This window comes from Ixodes scapularis, unplaced genomic scaffold (assembly GCF_016920785.2).
Source record: "Ixodes scapularis isolate PalLabHiFi unplaced genomic scaffold, ASM1692078v2 PGA_scaffold3__209_contigs__length_174095766, whole genome shotgun sequence".
In the NCBI taxonomy this organism is placed as follows: domain Eukaryota; kingdom Metazoa; phylum Arthropoda; class Arachnida; order Ixodida; family Ixodidae; genus Ixodes; species Ixodes scapularis.
Genome location: NW_024609868.1, coordinates 143,648,402 through 143,654,166, shown reverse-complemented (window position 1 = coordinate 143,654,166; position 5,765 = coordinate 143,648,402).

The following is a 5,765-nucleotide window of genomic DNA, read 5'->3' as shown; positions in this document are numbered from 1 at the left end:
GAAACAAGAAATATTGGGGTACCCCTGGGAGTGGCGGCTGCATTGTTCAAACGTGAGCTTTTACTCTGGTGGCGCCGCTTAGCCTGGTGTCTGAAGCAAGAAATACTGCATCCCAGGAAGCCGTGATCGCGTAACGTACCAGTACAGCGGAAGCTACGGCCCTGGCGGGCCCAATCGGAACGTGACTGCCTATCACCGGAGCGCGCCCTCAACTCCGGAGAAGTACCAGCTTTTCGCTGCGTCATGCTCCAATATGTGTGCGTTGCGCTCGTATACGTCGCGCATTTCGAAGCCTTCGGCACGCAATGGGGGGGGGGGGGGGGGGGGGGGGGGGGGGGGCTTATCGTTCACCCTTTGCCAAGTTACAACGAGACAGGGTATAACCGTGCGCTCTCACTCTGCTAGCGCCGCCTGGCCGTTGCCGGTTGGCTATAACAGCCACTCCGTGATGTATAATACCAACTTTGTGACGCGCGATTTAAAATGGACGAAATAACCGCAAACTAAAATCAGTCTCGCGCAATAAGTATTGCTGTAATTTTTGTTTTCGTGGAATAATTGTCTTGCGACATGCTTGTCCCAATTAGGCTGTTTAAAAATACACTTGTTTTCTTTGCAGTTACCCTTTAAGACGTATTCGTACTTACTGTAGATGACATCCGGGTACTCGAGGTCTTTAAACTTCATCGTCTCTTTTTGGCCCAGCCAGCTGAATTTCACGGCCTCATTCTGGGTCATCGGCTGTTCCAGTACGCCACGTGTCTTGTTGCCCACCGACGAACCTCCAACTGCTGCCAGCTGATTGACCTGCACTGCAGTCAGTGAAGTCAAATATGGCCTGTGATTTTAACAAAAACAAACAATGCCATAACACTCCCAAGGCTTTTCTTTGTAGCTTTACATGTCTTCACTTTTTTTTTGTCAAAAGCCAGAAAGTCATCCACGTTGTCAAAAGGTTCTTCAAGGATTTCGTCGTTAGGTACGTTCACTGCTTCACTGCTGTTCAGGATTCCCAGAAGGTCTCTAGCTGCATAGAATGCTGTTCCAAATGGAGCCTGATTGTGTGCAAAATAGGAATGACTTGCTTGTCAAGACCTAGAAAGGAAACATCATATTTCCTCTACCTACACCAAAACTAATTGTCTCCAGATTTACTACATAAATGTTTCCTCACCACTAGAAGCTTCTTCATTCCTCTTGTGCCCCATTGCCCGATGCATCATGGTGCTTCCTTGACTTTCTGAATGTCAGAAAAAGGATAAGTGTGGGACAGATTCATTAAACCTAGGGTTCAGGATTTTCGGTTCACACCGATACAAGTATGCCGATTCGCTTTTCAGAAGTGTGGTTCTAAAACATCGGAATTTTAGACCAGAAGTGTGTGCCAAAGTAGGGGATGGATTTTTCATTGAGCGCAACCAAGTCGTCAGCTTATCTACATGGCCGCTAAGTGTCCCGTTGGCTAAGCAGTCACGGGTCAGTACAGCCATTATGATCAGGTCTGGACGGTTTTCATTTTATGTCAAGCCGTTTGCTTTTATATTAATTTATTTCTGGTCAAAAAATACAATTTATTTGTTGCCCTTTCCATTACTTACGCTACTAACCCAATCCTAAATATGGGAAGCAAAAATATGACAGTCCTAAATATGACAGATCTAAATATGGTAATCAAGAAAAAGTGATCCAAGAGTTATGATTCAGAATTTCGCGATTCAAAGTGTCCTCCCAACGGAAGTGGTAGCCAAGGTTGTGTTAGTCTTGTGTGCACGTGACGCCGCATGACGATTAATTCAGATAACGGTTGGGCCTCAGTGCGCCTCGAAGAGCATGCCAAGTCTGCACAGCACATACAAGTGGAAGCATTGCAACTAAATATCTTAAGTGAAACTGAAAAGAGAGCGACAACTAAAAAATATCAGCCTAACCATATTTTGGACAAACATGATTGAAAAGAGCACATTTTGTCAATATATATTAAGCGAAAAATACGAGTAAACTTTTGTCTGCATATTCAACAATAAAAAAAAAATTAAAAAAAAAACAATCAGCAGATTTAGAAAAAACAATACGCAGAAGCCTAAGTATAACCATGAAGACCAATGTGAAAACTAAATAAATCGCCGTCTGTGACAGACTTTTCACAAGTGTCATGATACCAATTTGTTGTGTGTATCGCATGTATGTATCGCAAAAAGTATGATTGCATAACATAAGACTATTCCCACACTGCAGGCTGCTCGAATTACAATTCATGTATATTACCAGGCAACTCAAAGATGAAAGCAGGTAACTCGCGAGAGGCTGTCCGGTAGGCAGCTGCTTCGCTAGCCGGATGCCAAAGTTCACTGTTGCGTTTCCGCTTTTCCGTATGTTTCCCCCACGTATTTTCAGCATCTTAAAAGTCATAACCGATTATGTAATTAGGTAGCGCTAAAGCACCTGAAAACCAATAACTCAAGACAATTACATTCGAGGCATTATTTTTGTGCTGACCAGGGCAAAAGTGATGCATAAAAAATGGTTCAAGAACTTTTTGGAAAGCCTACATCTATTGAATACCTAGAAAATAAATGAGTAAATAAATATGCGCCAAATGCAGATGATCTGTGACTCCCAAACTAACTATAATTTCGTGATCACCGGCCTTTACCATTTTCGGTATGTTATTTAGTTTCGCGAAATTCTGAATAGTTATTCTGAAATCGGCGATTGAAAATTATGCGAAAACCAATATTCAAATATACCCGCGCTGTACCGCGTCCTGACGTCAGGGGAAGGCAGACTTGCAGGTCCAACAGGCAGTCTCAAAATGAACTATGCCGAACATTTGTTTCGTGCTGCTGCGCGGGTTCTGGTGCGCGCTTCCCAAGCATTCATTTGACACCATGAACCTGCTTCTATTCTGTTGGGAACAAAGTCTGCAGTCCAAAGAATGATCCCCTGCCTTCCGCTGCCGTAACGTTTTCATTGTTGACATTAGAGACTTTTACTTCGAAGAACACGGTGAGGACCAGAATTATAAATTAAATAACCTTTCAAAATAAAAAGAATAATTTTGGCCCAATATTTGGGTTACTATATTGGAGATATTTTTGTGGGTGTGTTCAGCAAATTTTCAGGCAAATCAGGGACTATGAAGAAAACGCCGAATTAATCCTTTAACGTCGCCACTCTGTTGCCCAACGTTTGATCTCTGCCGGCTACTCAAAGTTAAATTGGACACTGCAGCAGCTGAGATTTCTTCACGATGCTAGGTTGTGACTGGGGATTAAGACGAAACCACCTAGTGCAAACAATGACCACATCGGAAAATCCCATAACGGCATTTGTTCTGAGGAGCACTGTATCTCACCACGGCCTATGCGAACTTTTCTTCTTTTAAAGAAGAAATGAAGGTAGACAAGAATAAACGAGCCCATTTTTTCATTAGGCTTAGAGTGCATGACTAAGTGGCAGGTAGAAAATGGAAAAATGTCGCGCAGGCCTCTCGGCCCATGAGTAACCATGAGTAATGATATTTGTGTTCCTAGTGTCACATTATCCCAGATAAAACTTTCAGAGAGTAACATTTATAAACTCTGGATATTCCATTCTCAATTTACGGAAGTCTTTTCTTTACTTACGACTTGTTGAATTTTTTTTAATTAAGGAAGCTGGGTGTGTATGAAAACCTTCATATATTATACAGAATATGCTTAAATATTCGTTAAATTGAAGCCAGCCACCACCATGAGTAAGTGCCAACAAATAACTAACAATCTGGCAGAGACACTTTGCTACGACCTAGCATTCTATGTTAATATAGAACTTCAAATATATCGTCTTTTCGAATTTACGGACTTATAATTACAAACCATGTGTCACATATGATTTTTACTGAACATTTTAGACCATTCTTAGGTCTCTTCATACGAGAAAACTAAATATTTCAAGAAGCCTGTTTAAGATAATGGATGTTAAAAATTTGAACTTTTAAAGTTTCCTCCTATATTCAGATGCGTTTTCGGGAAAGATAGCGTTTTGCCTATAACGATATTGTACTTGTTGAATATAATCATTTTTAAGCTTTCGTTTTATATAAAAATAATGTCAAACTTTAAATAAAAACAATTTCACCTTCCAAACCTGGTAAATTATTGTCAAAGAAGCCAGGTTCTCTATTTTGATAAAAATAGAAACAATGATACATTTGTATAAAGGTGTTTCGCATTTAATAAAGTTTTAAAAGCAAGGTAAAAATTATATATAGTATTTATTTTTATGCTGAGCGGTATGTGAGTCTAGCGCAGCTTCCAAATATGCGACCTGTGATGTTCCCCTAAATCCCTAAAATCCGTCTTTGGTGCTTAGCATCCAAAAACTTTATAACTAAAAATATGACGCAGAAAAGTTTTTGGTATTGTTCTAGGGCAGAAATTCGTGGGCTACATATTTTCAGATATCTTTTTTTTTTTTTTTTAAATACGACTTTTTTTAGCGCGAATTAAACTGAGATTTTTCCTTTAACAGCACAAATTGGTGAAGAAAACATACCCCCTCAGAGGTTCCCGTAGACACATGATTCTTACATCCACCGAGAACATAAAAAAAAATATAATCTTTAATATTTGCAATCAAATTTGCCTTTTAAGAGAGCAAGCCGTACTTTGTTTTTTCAGTCTTTTTAATCCGAAAGCAAGAGAGGTGGACGTTCTTCCCCATGTTCGAGGCGGGGTTTAGGCCGCACGTCCGGAAGCTTCCTGGCTCGAGACGACGTCCATTCCCCGAAGTGAAGAACCCAGGGGTCCAGTGGAGGTGGGAGACTTGGTAACGTAACGAACGGTTTAATTACATGGTTGCGATACAGTCGTCAAATCCGAGAGAACAACGGAGCAGCCTCGCGCTCCGCCTTATATAGGGTCCGTTTCTCCCTCACTCTCCGCCAGGGCAGCCAGTACGATGCAGCAACCCGCCGTCAAGTGCGACGCAGCAAAGTCCGCCGTCCAGTGCGACGTAGCCAAAGTTCTCCGCAGTTAGGCCATGCCTCTCTCCCTTTCCCGAGCGCACCAACCACCACGCACACACACACGTCCCGCTAACGTCACGGGCGCGTTGAGACTTGTTGCCGCAGGCCCCGTCACGCAGGCGACGGTCCCAGACTCGTCGGGACTCGTTTCGCGCAGGCCCCGACAAGCGGGCGACGGTCCCGGACTCGTCTTGACTCGTTTCCGCAGCGTTGAAACTCGGAAGAAGGTCGCCGAAGGTTCCATTCTTAACAGCCCCTCCGGGGCCAGGGAAACCTCGAATGGCCGGTGATACTATCGCTGGCCTGAAGAGGTGGGCTTGGAGTAGGCCTTGAGAAGATGCTGCAAGCACTAAGCAAACTCCCAAACCTCTCACAACGGAGGCATCAGCGGAAACGTCCCCCACAACACCACGCCACACCGCAGTCAAACGCTCGGAATCCACCAGAGACCCGCCAGACTGGATTACGGATTACCAAAATTTGCCAAAACAATGCAATTTAAAACCTTAGGACAATTTCGGGTATCGAGACCCGCTGTCGCCAAAGCAAAACTCATTTTTCCAAAGAGGTCACTATGAACAAAATACAAAAAGACAAAAACTCTTCGCAATTTGTGAGGTCATTTTGGGGTTTTAACGAAGTGCCCCCACTTAGATCCTCATTCCCGTGGATGACGAAAACCTCTGAGATCATCCCTACTCTTTTTGGTGATATCAGAAAAATCTGCTCAACCCATCGGCATTGCTGTTAAATTTGC